Below are 15014 nucleotides of genomic sequence, written 5' to 3'. Positions count from 1 at the left end.
GAATTCCCATGGACAGAGGAGCCTTATGGGCTACAGTCCATAGGGTCGCAAAGAGTCAGACACAACTGAGGTGACTTAGCACAGCACACACATACACTAGCAGGCTTCCCAGGTGGCTCAGTGGTAAAGAATCCACCTGCCAATGCAGGAGACGCAGCAACGATCCCTGGGTCAGGAAGGTCCCTTGGAGTAGGAAATGGAAACCCACTCCAGTACTCTTGCCTGGAAAATCCCAAGGACCGAGGAGTCTGGTGGGCTACAGCCCACAGCGTTGCAAAGAGTTGGATGCAACCAAGCACACGTGCATACAGTAGCAGCACAGAAAACGCACTTCACAACATCTATAATTGTTGGAGCAAAGGAATAGGAATGAGACTAGGTCGTGATCCCAGCCTGAATGAAAACCCCGTGCCTGGAAGGGGCAAGGAGCAAGCAGTGCTAGGAGGCCATTAGCAAAGAGGTTATTTTGGAGTCCTTGGGTTCAGATCCCAGCTCTGCTGTTCTACTAGTTCTGCCCCGCTGGAAACAGAATAACTCTAAGCAGAGTGTAATTCAAGAAGAACACAATGATGCTCATAGGATATGAGGCATCCACAGAAGCTAGTGCAAAACCTTGGAGCTGGAATAGAGGGGGTCCCGCTACTACACCTGAGAGGGCCAGGGAAGGTGCATCAGAGCCTAGAGGGACAGTCAGGTAGAAGAATATCTGGAGAGGTGGCCCGACAGCGGGGACCTAGGGGAATGCACAACTAAGGTTCACTCTTCAGCCCCTTCCCATCTCCTGCTGAGGACCACAGGGCTCAGAGCTGATGCTGATGAGTCCCTGCTCCGGGTACACTGAGAAAGGTAGACTAGGGTGAGGAGGGGACCTGGATGAGCAAGGAAAGGCACTGGCAGAACCATTTACTAACTGTGTGACTTGGGGAGGTCACTTGCCCTCTCTGAACCTCGGTCTCCTCATCTGTAAAGTCAGGATGGTAATATTATTGCCCTTGTAGAGTTGACAGGAGGAATAAATTATTGCTTTTTTTAAGGAATAAATTATTTAAAACATGCAAAGGACCTAGCAAGGCGGCTGGTAAGAAATTTTAACAAATGGCATTGCAATTACTGTGCTATTACTATTATGATTCAAGTAGGAAAACATGGGGGCTTCCCTGGTGGCTCAGACAGTAAAGAATCCGCCCGCTATGCAGAGAGAAATGGAGCTTAGAAAGGAAGGTTTGGATTTGACCAAACAGTGGGACAGTGAAATATTTGAGGCAGCCTAGCTTGTATGATGATAAATACCACCACACTCAGTAGGTAGCTCCTCTAGCTGTAAAAACGGGCAGCGACAAAAGTGATGACGAAATCCCAGGCTGCACATGCCACCATTTTAACACTGGAGAGAGAGAAAAAAGCTCTTACCCACCAGGACCACCCCCATCCCAAATCCTCCCACCTGCAAACTGTGGCTCCATGGTGCCAGTCTGTTTTAGCAAAAGGACCATTTGTTTAAACGAGCCTGCCAAGTGAGAGGATCCAGATGTCTCCTTTTCTCTCTTTTTAAAAAAGCCCCAGATATAAATAAGCCCAAGATGGCCTGTTTCTGCCATGACTTACAGATAAAAGAAAAGACAGTTGCCTTCTAAACAGACCTGCAATTAATCAACATTGGGACCTTAGGAGAAATTGATCAGCGAATCAGCTCAGGGTACCGTAGGACCTGCCAATTCTACCCATCCAGGCATTGAAGGTAAATTGTAAACTATCGGGAAATTTCATAAGCCACCATTTCCCCGAAAATAATCGGGAAGAAAAGTTCAAGTCAGCAGAGATACAAAAGTTACTCAGAAGGTACGAAGTCCACTGAGGCTTCCTTAAAGAACTGATGCGTCATCCCAGGCCAGATGCTCTCGACAATGAGGTTGCCAGATTTAGCAAATAAAAATACAGAACACCCAGGTACATTGGAAGCTCAGATAAGTAACAATTTTTTAGTGTGTGTCCCATGCAATATTTGGGACATGGTTAAAGTTATTTGTTATCTGAAATTCAAATGTAACTGGGCATTGTGTGTTTTATCTAGCCCAGGAATGACAGGCTTGGTGCTGAAAGGGTCACAGCTCAAATTCCAGAGGTCTCACGCTGGTGGCCGCAGGCTCTACGAGGCTCACGCTTGTGCGTTGTTCAGTCTTCACTGTTGATAAAACTGGAATCAGTTGCCAACATTTTACGGATTTCTGGCTTTCTTTAAAAACTGGAAGCTCCAGCCATGCTGGTAGTAGTGGCCCCACTATAGTAACATAAAGAGAACAGAAGGGAATGTGGAAGAGTGAAAATTAATTACTGATATCTTAGATTGAAAGGATCACGGGTAAATATGGTTTTGGTTGGTTTGTTACACAATGAGTGGTGGTCGCAAGATCAGTAGCCCGAGCTTCAGGCCTGAGGAACTCGATCTTTTTCAGGTTCCCCAAAGTGCTGGCTGCAGAATCTGAAAAGCTGGCCCAACCGCGAGGCTCCTCATCGCGCTCATGTTGGAGAAATGTGTGAGCACAGCGCCCCCTGCAGACAGAGGCTGAAGCTGCAAGTTCTAGAAGGGACAAAATCAGTTCAGTTCAGTTCAGTACCTCAGTCGTGTCCGCACTCTTTGTGACCTCATGGCCTGCAGCATGCCAGGCTTGCCTGTCCATCACCAACTCCCGGAATTTACTCAAACTCATGTCCATCGAGTCAGTGATGTCATTCAACCATCTCATCCTCTGTTCTCCCCTTCTCCTCCTGCCTTCAATCTTTCCCAGCATCAGGGTCTTTTCCAAGGAGTCAGTTATTTGCCATCAGGTGGCCAAAGTGTTGGAGTTTCAGCTTCAGCATCAGTCCTTCCAATGAATATTCAGGACTGATTTCCTTTAGGATGGACTTGTTGGATCTCCTTGCTGTCCGCGGAATTCTCAAGAGTCTTCTCCAATACCACAGTTTAAAAGCACCAATTCTCTGGCACCCAACTTTCTTTATGGTCCAACTCTCACATCCATACATGACTACTGGAAAAACCATAGCTTTGACTAGATGGACCTTTGTTGGCAAAGTGATGTCCCTGCTTTTTTAATATGCTATTTAGGTTGGTCATAGCTTTCCTTCCAAGGAGCAAGCGTTTTTTAATTTCATGGCTGCAGTCACCATCTGCAGTGATTTTGGAGCCTCCCCCACCAAAATGAAGTCTGTCACTCTTTCCACTGTTTCCCCATCTATTTGCCATGAAGTGATGGGGCCAGATGCCATGATCTTCGTTTTCTGAATGTTGAGTTTTAAGCCAACTTTTCCACTCTCTTCTTTCACTTTCATTAAGAGGTTCTTTAGTTCTTTGTTTTCTGCCATAAGGATGGTGTGATCTGTGTATCTGTTATTGATATTTCTTCTGGCAATCTTGTTTCCCGCTTGTACTTCATCCAGCCTGGCATTTCTCATGATGTACTCTGCACATAAGTTAAATAAGCAGAGTGACAATATACAGCCTTGATGAACTCCTATCCCGATATGGAACCAGTCTGTCATTCCATGTCCAGTTCTAACTGTTGCTTCTTGACTTGCATACAGATTTCTCAGGAGGCAGGTAAGGTGTTCTGGTATTCCCACCTCTTGAAGAATTCTCCAATGTGTTGTGATCCACACAGTCAAAGGCTTTGGCATAGTCAATAAAGCAGAAGTAAATGTTTTTCTGGAACTCTGTTGCTTTTCCAATGATCCAATTTGATGTTGGCAATTTGATCTCTGGTCCCTCTGCCTTTTCTAAATCCAACTTGAACATCTGGAAGCTCACAGTTAACTATTGAAGCCTGGCTTGGAGAATTTTGAGCATTATTTTGCTAGCGTGTGAGATGATTGCAATTGTGCAGTAGTTTGGGCATTCTTTGGCATTGCCTTTCTTTGGGATTGGAATTAAAACTGACCTTTTCCAGTCCTGTGGCCACTACTGAGTTTTCCAAATTTGCTGGCATATTGAGTGCAGCATTTTCACAGCATCATCTTCTAGGATTTGAAAGCTCAACTGGAATTGCATCACCTCCAATACCTTTTTTTGTAGTGATGCTTCCTAAGGCCCACTTGACTTCACATTCTAGGATGTCTGGCTCTAGGTGAGTGATCACACCATCGTGATTATCTTGGTCATGAAGATCTTTTCTGTACACTTCTGTGTATTCTTGCCACCTCTTCTTAATATCTTCTGCTTCTGTTAGGTCCATACATTTCTGTCCTTTATTGAGCCCATTTTTGCATGAAATGTTCCCTTGGTATCTCTAATTTTCTTGAAGAGATTACTAGTCTTTCCCATTGTATTGTTTTCCTCTATTTCTTTGCATTGATTACTGAGGAAGGCTTTCTTTCCTCTCCTTGCTATTCTTTGGAACTCTGCATTCAAATGGGCATATGTTTCCTTTTCTCCTTTGCCTTTTGCTTCCCTTCTTTTCTTAGCTATTTGTAAGGCCTCCTCAGACAACCATTTTGCCTTTTTGCATTTACTTTTCTTGGGGATGATCTTGATCCCTGTCTCCTGTAGAATGTCACGAAACTCCATCCATAGTTCTTCAGGCACTCTGTCCTTCAGATCTAATTCCTCGAATCTATTTGTCACTTCCACTGTGTAATTGTAAGGGATTTAATTTAGGTCATACCTGGATAGTCTAGTGGTTTTCCCTACTTTCTTCAATTTAAGTCTGAATTTGGCAATAAGGAGTTCATGATCTGAGCCACAGTCAGCTCCCAGTCTTGTTTTGCTGACTGTATAGAGCTTCTCCATCTTTGGCTGCAAAGAATATTATCAATCTGATTTCAGTATTGACCATCTGGTGATGTCCATGTGTAAAGTTGTATCTTATGTTGTTGGAAGAGGGTGTTTGCTATGACCAGTGTGTTCTCTTGGCAAAATGCTGTTAGTCTTCGCCCTGCTTCATTTTGTACTCCAAGGTCAAATTTGCCTGTTACTCAAGGTATTTCTTGGACTTCCCTGGTGGCTCAGATGGTAAAGCCTCTGCCTACAATGTGGGAGACCTGGGTTCAATCCCTGGGTTGGGAAGATCTCCTGGAGAAGGAAATGGCAACCCACTCCAGTATTCTTGCCTGGAAAATCCCATGGATGGAGGAGCCTGGTAGGCTACAGACTATGGGGGTTGCAAAGACTCGGACACGACTGAGCAACTTCACTTTCACTTTTCCAGGTATTGCTTGACTTCCTACTTTTTTATTACAGTCCCCAATAATGAAAAGGACATCTTTTTTGGGTGTTAGTTCTAGAAGGTCCTGTAGGTCTTCATAGAACTGTTCAACTTCAGCTTCTTCAGCATTACTGGTTGGGGCATAGACTAGGATTACCGTGATATTGAATGGTTTGCCTTGGAAATGAAGAGATCATCCTGTTGTTTTTGAGACTGCACCCAAGAACTACATTTCAGACTCTTTTGTTGACTATGACGGCTACTCCATTTCTTCTAAGGGATTCTCGCCCACAGTAGTAGATATGTGGTCATCTGAGTTAAATTCACCCATTCCAGTCCATTTTAGTTCACTGATTCCTAAAATATCGATGTTCACTCTTGCCATCTCCTGTTTGACCGCTTCCAGTTTACCTTGATTCACGGACCTAACATTCCTATGCAATATTGCTCTTTACAGCATCGGACTTTACTTCCATCTCCAGTCACATCCACAACTGGGTGTTGTTTTGGCTTTGGTTCCGTCTCTTCATTCTTTCTGGAGTTATTTTTCCACTGATCTCCAGTAGCATATTGGACACCTACTGACCTGGGGAGATCATCTTTCAGAGTACTATCTTTTTTCCTTTTCATACTGTTCATGGGGTTCTCAAGGCAAGAATACTGAAATGGTTTGCCATTCCCTTCTCCAATGGACCACGTTTTGCCAGAACTCTCCACCATGACCCACCATCTTGGGTGGCCCTACACAGCATGGCTACTCCATTTCTTCTAAGGCCATCCTAAAGGAAGTCGGTCCTGAATATTCATCGAAAGGACTGATGTTGAAGCTGAAACTCCAATACTTTGGCCACCTGATGTGAAGAGCTGACTCATTTGAAAAGACCCTGATGCTGGGAAAGATTGAAGGCAGGAGGAGAAGGGGACGACAGAGGATGAGATGGTTGGATGGCATCACTGACTCAATGGGCATGAGTTTGAGTAGACTCTGGGAGTTGGTGATGGACAGGGAGGCCTGGCATGCTGCAGTCCATGGGGTCGCAAAGAGTCGGACACGACTGAGCGACTGAACTGACTGACTGACTGACATGGCATGGCTCATAATTTCATTGTTAGACAAGGCTGTGGTCCATGTGATCAGTTTGATTAGTTTTCTCTAATTGTGGTTTGCATTCTGTCTCCCCTCTGACAGATAAGGATAAGAGGCTTATGGAAGCTTCCTGATGGAAGAGACTGACTGAGGAGAAGCTGGGTCTTGTTCTGATGGGCAGGACCATGCTCAGTAAATCTTTAATCTAATTTTCCGTTGATGGGCGGGGCTATGTTCCCTCCCTGTTGTTTGACCTGAGACCAAACTATGATGGAGGTAATGGTGACCTCCTTCAAAAAGTCCCATGCATGTACTGCTACACTCAGTGCCCCCAGCCCTGCAGCAGGCCACGCCGACCCACGCCTCCGCCAGAGACTCCTGGACACTCACAGGCAAGTCTGGGTTAGTCTCTTGTGGGGTCACTACTCCTTTTTCCTGGGTCCTGGTGCACAAGGTTCTGTTGTGCCCTCCAAGACTCTTGTTTCCCCAGTCCTGTGTAAGTTCTGGTGGCTCTGTGATGGGGTTAATGGAGACCTCCTCCAAGAGGGTGTATGCCATACCCAGGTCTGCTGCACCCAGAGCCCCTGACCCTGTGGCCACTGCTGGCCCACACCTCCGCAGGAGACACTCAAACACTCAAAGGCAGGTCTGGCTCAGTCTCTGTGGGGTCTCCTGGTGTGCACAAGGTTTTGTTTGAGCCCTCTGAGCATCTCTGGAGGGTATGGGGTTTGATTCTAAATGCGATTTCAACCCCCCCTACTGTCTTGCTGGGGCTTCTCCTTTGTCCTTGGATGTGGGGTATCTTTTTTTGGTAAGATCCAACATTTTCCTGTGGATGGTTGTTCAGCAGTGAGTTGTAATTTTGGAGTTCTTGCAGGAAAAAATGAGCACACATCCTTCTATGTCGCCATCTTGTAGATGTTTTAGGGATAAAACGGGATGGTAGTAAACAAGAGTGGGGTATGGATTAATGAGAAAATAACTAACACAATATCGCACATGGTTAGCACTCAATGAGCTCACTTCTTACATCTCTCCAACATAGATCTTCTCCCATCTCAATATGGCAGGAAGATTTTATTCACTAGATATGAATTATGTTTTGGGACTTCCCTGACAGTTCAGTGGTTAAGGCTTTGCCTTTCCCTGAAGAGGGTATGGGTTTGATCCCTGGTTAGGGAACTACAATCCCAGACATTTACCAGCCAAAAGGCCAAAACATAAAACAGAAACAACACTGTAACAAATTCAATAAAAATTTTTAAAGTGGTCCACATTAAAAAAAAAAAAAAAAAAGAACAGAGGGGATGTGGGCAACAGCATTAAAAGAAAAAAAAAAGAATTGTGTCTCTATTATGTGCCAGGCCTGGGCTAAGTGCTTTACAGACCTGATTTGATTGAAGCTTACAACTCTCTGAAGCAGGCATTGTTATGAATCCCCTTTCACAGATGAGAAAACTGAGGCTTATAGAAGTAAATAATGTGCCCAAGGTCCCTCAGCTAAGAGGACAAAGAAGTAGGATGAGTCTGAAGCATCAAACGTTTAGTGAGACTAAAGCTGGGAGATAAGATGCAACAAGTTTGAGCAGCTAAGGCCTAACATTGCCTGTGCAGTTCAGAGAAGCAGTAATAGCAAAGGTGAGAGATTCAAGCTGGGTGGAAGCTCTCTTGCAAATGTCTCCAACCCTGGCTGGTAGGCATTCGGGGCCACCTCTGACCTCAGAGGTATTTCACCAAGGAAGTCAGAAGAATTTGAACTTGTAAGAACCGGAAATTGACTCCTTCCAGACTGCATTTCAGTAAGAGGCCGCCATTAAGTCAAGGGTATAGACTCAAGACTGACTGGGTTTGAATCCTGGCTCTATTACTTACAGGCTGTGTAACTTTAGACAAGATGTTTTCTCTCTCTGAGACTGATCCTTCAACTGACATATTTAATACAACTGTCTCATACAGTTGTTGGAAGAATCATGTTTTATTACATGTGAAGAACTGTAATTAACACACAGTAAGGGCTCAATAAATGTTAGCCATTTGCTGTTTAGTTGCTAAATGGTATCTGACTCTTTTCAACCCCATGGACTGTAGCCTGCCTTGGTCCTCTGTCTGCGGGATTCCCACATTCCCTTTTACTACAAGGGCAGGTACATTAAGGAGGGAAATACACCCATGTGGGGAAATGGAAAGCACATGACCTGCCTAAAAACATACATACAGGGACTTCCCTAGTGGTCCACTTGTTACGACTCCACGCTTCCAATGCAGGGAGCACAGGTTCAACCCCTGCTCTGCGAGATCCCACCTGCCCACATGCCGTGGGACAACTAAGCCCAGGCCCCACAACTACTGAGCCCTTGTGCCTGGAACCCATGCTCCCCGACAAGAGAAATCCCTGCAATGAGATGAATCCTGTGCACTGCAACTAGAGAGCAGCCCGTTCGCCTCAACAGAGAAAACCCGCCTCAACTAGAGAAAGCCCGCTCGCAGCAACGAACACCCAGCGCAACCAAAAATAAATACACGAGCTAAAATAGAAACATACATACACACGTGTTACTCAGCCACAGCCAATTATCAGGTAAGAAAATGGGCCCGCTCTGACCAGATCTTCCAAATTTTCCACGAGAAGCCACACTGGCCTCCTTGCTAACGAGCAGGTTTTCACCTCAAAGCCTTTGCACCGCCTGTTCTATCTGACTGATAAACCATTCGCTCCCTGATCTCCTTCAGCTTTGTACTCAGATGTGCAACTTCACATTTCTATTCCTTTTCCTCACTTTAGTTTTCTCCATTGCGCTTATTAAATATCGTAACACAGTACATTATTTTTTTACTGTTTCTCCCTCTGCTAGCCATGTCATGTCCCATGCAGGCAAGGGTTTTTTTTTTTCCCCACTACTGTATCTGTAGCACCTAGAACAGAGCCTGACACGTGGTAGATACCTGATAGTTACAGAATGCGTCATGTGAGTGCATTTTCTTTTAAGAAACATTCTGGGGACTCAATATGTCTTCAGGTTTCCAAGTTGAGTGACGGTTCAAGGAGTCATTTAATCAGTTTTGCCTCACTGAGCACCTACTATGTGCAAGGAACAGCTTTAGAAACTGTAGGGGATGCAAAGAACAGAAAATACTTGTTATGGTAAAAGGCAGTAAGTTGTAGACAGAAGAGGAGTCAAATTTTAAGTCAGGGTGTGTGACCTGATTCTCATACAGATTTGGGGAGCTCTCTGAGCCTTAGTTTCCTCATCTATGCAATTGGACTGGGGATCATGGTAGCTCTCTCCTCACAAGGCTGCTGTAATGAGCAATAAGCATGCAGGTCAAGTGTCTCAGTGGTCCCACAGGCGCTCATTTAACATTTAGTGGCCTCCCATGGGCCAGGCACCGCCACGAGTCATGGAAGGGCCACAAAGGAGTGAAAGCTGCTTTCTACGTGGAATCATGGTCTAATGCAGGGAGACAGATGATGTATGTGCTACATGAACATATAATGTATGTATACTGTATATGCATTGACACTATGTATTACACAGTGAAAAACAAAAGGGAATTGAAAGTGGCGGGGACGATTGTTTACTACCAGGTCCCCATAGAAGGTGGCGTTTGAGTAAACAGAGGGAACCATGCAGGGGCTAGGGCTGGGCATTCCAGATTGGAGTGAACCTGAAGGACAGTTAGGAGATCTATGTGGCTGAAAGAGAAGGAAAAGAGATGAGGTCAGAGGTTACAGTGAGGAAGATGGTCCAGGTCATTGACTCCACCTGTTACCGTGTAACGTGGGGAAAGGACAGGTGGGAAGAGTCCTCCCAGCATAGAGAATAGATGGTGGCTCAGACGGTAACGCATCTGCCTGCAATGCAGGAGACCCAGGTTCGATCCTTGGGTCAGGAAGATCCCCTGGAGAAGGAAATAGCAAATCCACTCCAGTATTCTTGCCTGGAGAATCCCATGGACAGAAGAGGCTGGTGGGCTACAGCCCATAGGGTCACAAAATGTCGGACACGACCGAGTGACTTAACCCAATAACACAAACCCAACAGTAAAAAATCTGCCTGCCATGTGGGAGACCTAGATTATCACAGGGTCAGGAAGTCACCCGGGAGAAGGGAATGACTACCCATGACAGTGTCTAGTCAAACGAATGGTTTTTTTCAGTAGTCATGAATGGATGTGAGTTGGACTATAAAGCTGAGCCCTGAATTGATGCTTTTGAAATGTGGTGTTGGAGAAGACTCTTGATTGAGAGTCCCTTGGACTGCAAGATCAAACCAGTCAATCCTAAAGGAAATCAACCCTGAATATTCATTGGAACAACTGATGCTGAAGCAGAAACTCCAATACTTCAGCTACCTGATGCTAAGAACTCATTGGAAAAGACCCTTATGCTGGGAGATTGAAGGCAGAAGGGAACAGAGGATGAGACGGTTGGATGGCATCAGCGACTCGATGGACAGGAGTTTGAGCAAGCTCCGGAGTTGGTGATGGACAGGGAAGCTTGGTGTGCTGCAGTCTATGGGGTCACAAAGAGTCCAGACATGACTGAGCAACTGACAGTATTTGTCTGAAGAATTTCATGGTCAGAGCCTGGCAGGGGCCATGGGCAACACCTTCTCTTCCCCCTGGTGGTCGTTGATTAAGATTCTGTGCTTCAGAAAAAGAAACCCTCTGCTTCTGCTGCAGCTGTACACGTTCTTAGTTCTAAGGGGGAACTGAGATCCCACACGCAGTGAAGTACAGATTTAAAAAACCAAGACTAAAATCTCTGTTGTTCAGCATCACACCAGGCTGCTGTCCCTGGAATTCTCCAGGCAAGAATACTAGAGTAGGATGCCATTCTTCCCCAGATCTCCCCAACCTAGGGATGGAAAACAGGTCTCCTGAACTGCAGATTCTTTACTACCTGAGCCACCAGGGAAGCCCTTATTGGCTGGAGGTCAATCTTAATTTTTGCTAGCTTGTTTCAAGGTTAGGAGGTTATGAGGAAGGGAAGGAACTATCAGTGGATGTCAACAAGTCAGTTTTCTCTTCATTGGAAGCACTAGGTCCACAAACAAGGGACCCGAGGGAGTAAATACTGTATCAAGAGCCAGGTCAGAATATACAACAAAGTAAAAAGTACAGTGGGGACAAAGCAGGGAAATGGAACTTTCCATGGTTAAACCATGAGATCTTAAATATACACACACACAAAAAAGTAAAAATGAAAAAACTAGTAGGTATAGCTCCAACCACACTTCTCTTCCTCATCAGCTACAAAGCACAGAACCCATGATTCAATGTACACAATCTGTTCAGAAATGCCGGTAGAAATGTAGAGTGTGGGATCCACCTTTTAACTCAGTATCATTTGGTTCAAGGTCTTTCTAATGACTCAAGAGAACAGCATTTTCATTTCAAGGATTTTATTTCTCCAGACAGGAAGGCTACAAAGTTAGAACCTTAATAACCAAAGTTTAATATAACACTTCATTCTTCAAAACAGCTACAAGCTTTTTACCTCTGGACACTCAGGTTACACAACAACACAAACCTTCATGCATTCTCAGAAGTCAATGTACATCTTTCTCAAAAGGTCTTGCATTGACTCCACAGCTGAAATTCCTTAAAAAGAAAGATACATCACAATCAGTACTTCATTAGGATGCAAACAGCTACTTGTTTGGGATGTCGGAGTATCTGGACTTCAAGAAGATGTACAGTTAAGTACCAGACCAAGGAGGGAGACTTCCAACCTGCGGTCTGCCCATCAAAGTCTGTATTGTTCCTGATATGCCAAATGTTGATTCTACTCAACCTTCCACATGAAATAAATGCAAGATACTTTAGGGACAAATGGAGGCATCTGAATGTAAAGTAGATAAGCAGGCATACAAAGTGTTATGTTTAAGAAAGGAGGCAGAAGGTGTAAACTGTCTACCCGATTTGCTCACTGTGATGATGCAAGGCACCATGCTTTTCTAAAGTAGTTTTAAAATATTTACTTCTATTTATTTGGCTGTACCAGGCCTTAGTTGATCTACATAGGACCTAGTTCCTGGACCAGAGATCAAACCCAGACTTGTTGCCACTGGACCAACAGGGAAGTCTGTCTGCCACGTGTGAAGCCCATGGAGTTATGTATTGAGGTTGGCATCCAACTAACAGGGTTAAGAATTCAGTCTTTCATAACGAACTACAACCCATTTGAAACTCAACTCAAAAGGTAACTTGGAACCCAACTTGCAACTGGCCCCCAAGTCACTCCCAAGTGGGCAAACCCAACACTTCTCTACCTGAACACATTGTTATCATTTTACCAAGGGGTTAACACCTAATGGGACAAATTTACAGAAATCTTACCTGTTACAGAACTGAACCAAACTGCAATCAGGCTGCCATCAACCTACATAGGCCCTGATGTACACAGGGCTCTGGTCCTGTATGAAAGTAAGAGGAAGCAAAGCTAAAGGATTTGAATGATGCCAGGGAGGAAATGATAAGGCAAGCCCAATTCCCACTAAAAAAAAAAAAAAAAAAAAAAAAAAATCACCCCCCCCCCCCGAGAAAGTCAGTGGTAAGCAGAAAACAAATAGAAGTTATCTTTGAGGCCAACGCATCAGACAAAACTGGCTAATAGTTCAGTTGGATCAACAGGGTCGATCTGATGGGGAAAAAAGTTAAGTCATCAGCTGCAATGGCCATACTTGAGTCACAGAACAGTAGAATGCAGGGGGATAACCCCTTCAGAAGAAAAGCAGTTAAATAAATATGACTTACAAATACTCTTCCCAATCCCGGATCCATCATGGTCCACTCAATGCCTGTTTGCTGCCAACAGTGAGCCTGAGATGAAAACATTGAAACATGACCTCTAAATCAGCTAGATGCAAAGCAGTGGGGGGATAGAAGAGCTGCTTAAGCTGGCATATCAGACAGAAACTGGCTTAGAGAAGTTAGATCAACATGGTCGATCTGTCGGGGAAAAAAGTTCAGTCATCATTAATGCCAGCAGGAAGCTCTTGGACTCTACAAGGCAAACACCCCGGCTTTCTGTACTTAACATTTGATAGAGACCAGCATGGCTGGCAAGAGCTGTGGCAAAATGGTTGGCTTTTACTTAAGTGACTGCAGGGTTTTGACTGTGTCAGGATATCACACTTGAACGCAACATGTCATCACTTCTAACACAGCAAGATCTAAAAGGAAAACTTTGTCCCAGAGATCGCAGCATTAGGATGGTATTTTTGGACTCGGTTAAAAGTTAAATCGTTGGGAATTAGAGTAACTAGGTCAAAAGAAACATTTGGCCTTCCTTAAAAGAGCAATGTCATCACAATATGCATCCACTTGGAAATTTAAGTACAAAAACGCTGTTTACTACTAAAAAAGGGAAGGAACGGCATCTGAATATGTGCTGTAAGGAGCATTTTTAAAAATTAACACCGATTCACTAATCCTGGTTTGAAATGCGTCTAATACCTATGTTTTTGTGAATTATAATAAAATGAAGTATCCAGACTACCTCAAGAAAATCGACTAACTAAAATATGCTTATTAGTTACCCTTACTCTCCTTTGTTCCCCTGCAAGGCGGCCTTGCAAACCAAGAGGTTCCTCAGAGCACACATTTCCTGCAACAGGCCAAAAAAATAAGAAAAATGTGCTTACTCCAGAGGTCAGGAAGCTGAAGGTTTTGCCTGTCGACACGTGGTTCCCTTTGAGCCCCAGCAGGGACCCCTCCGCCAAGATTCATTCTGTAGCGTCTGATCACGCAAATCTGCGAACCAACAAAGAAAGGTCGTCAGTCGCCATCTTTGCGCAGTCAGAAGAGAACAGCGCAGCGCCTTTCGAGGCCGGTGTTATCAGAATTAACTGGCAAGTATTCAAAGACATCAACATAGTCGATCTGATGGGGAAAAAAGTGAGTTCATCCTTTACACCGGCCGAGGAATCCTAGGTTTCTTCAGCTCTCATTCATCTCCCAACGATGCTTAGACCTTTTCAGCCAAAGGAGAGGGGACCACCAGGAGAGGCGACGGCACAAAGAGGGAAAAGGAGGCGCAGAGATGTAGAAGCAAGGTTTCTACTCACCACATACAGTAGTAAATTCTGATTGCAGGGTTGAGACGACATTGGATGAGAAACAGACGACAGAGAAGAAAGAAGAGAGAGCGCCGCAGACGCAAAAGGAAGAACAGCGCGCGAGCCTCGCTTAAGTAGCCGGCGAGGACTCTCACGCCTGCGCACTGGCTCCGAGGCGCTTCCTTTTCCCCGCCCCCGCTAAGCCCGCGCCGCGCGAGGCCCTCTGGGAAATGTAGTCTCCGCACGGCCCAGACGGAAGAGGTCTAATGGTCGTCCAGGCCGCTTTAGCCCCGCCCCTTCTCTGTACCTACTAGGCCTCCGGGTCCCGTCGGCCTCGTGGCCATGTCGCGCTTCACAGGCACCGAGCCTTCCGCCGGGTCCCCGCTCCTTTGGGGACCGCTGAGGCCTACAACGGCCTTGGGTGCTGTTAACCCGCCCCCCGCAGTCCCCTCCCTTCAGCGGCGCCCGCCCGAGCCATACTGCCCAGCCGCCTGGGGTAGCTGAGGCGACGCCCGCGCATCCGCCCGCCCCTGACGAGCCTCAGGGCTGGGGGGTGCCGGCTGTGCCAGCGCCTGGCCCCCTCGCTCGGCGCCCCGGGCCACCTCCTCCTCCTCCCTCGTCTTCCTGCCGGCCGGCCCCTCGCCCCGCCCCGTGTCTGAGGAGCCG

General features: G+C 45.7%; 1 long non-coding RNA gene and 3 other non-coding genes across 4 annotated transcripts; all 4 read right to left on the bottom strand.

Annotated features, from left to right (window-relative positions):
• Positions 1 to 11673: 11673 nt before the first annotated feature.
• LOC145532255 (uncharacterized) lies at positions 11674 to 15005 on the bottom strand. The gene is made up of 5 exons (XR_014073109.1): positions 14358 to 15005; positions 13935 to 14043; positions 13045 to 13110; positions 12628 to 12704; positions 11674 to 11889 (listed from the first exon to the last, which is right to left on the bottom strand). It is a non-coding gene; the product is annotated as an uncharacterized LOC145532255 (long non-coding RNA).
• On the bottom strand, positions 12875 to 12966 carry LOC145533616 (small nucleolar SNORD12/SNORD106). The gene has a single exon (XR_014074203.1). It is a non-coding gene; the product is annotated as a small nucleolar SNORD12/SNORD106 (small nucleolar RNA).
• On the bottom strand, positions 13187 to 13277 carry LOC145533615 (small nucleolar SNORD12/SNORD106). The gene has a single exon (XR_014074202.1). It is a non-coding gene; the product is annotated as a small nucleolar SNORD12/SNORD106 (small nucleolar RNA).
• LOC145533617 (small nucleolar SNORD12/SNORD106) lies at positions 14119 to 14210 on the bottom strand. Its single transcript, XR_014074204.1, has one exon. It is a non-coding gene; the product is annotated as a small nucleolar SNORD12/SNORD106 (small nucleolar RNA).
• Positions 15006 to 15014: the final 9 nt, after the last annotated feature.

Source organism: Giraffa tippelskirchi, chromosome 13, assembly GCF_054371585.1.
Source record: "Giraffa tippelskirchi isolate mGirTip1 chromosome 13, T2T-mGirTip1v1.2.pri, whole genome shotgun sequence".
NCBI classification, from domain to species: domain Eukaryota; kingdom Metazoa; phylum Chordata; class Mammalia; order Artiodactyla; family Giraffidae; genus Giraffa; species Giraffa tippelskirchi.
Note: the sequence above shows the minus strand (reverse complement) of the source record. Positions and strands in the feature narration are given on the sequence as shown.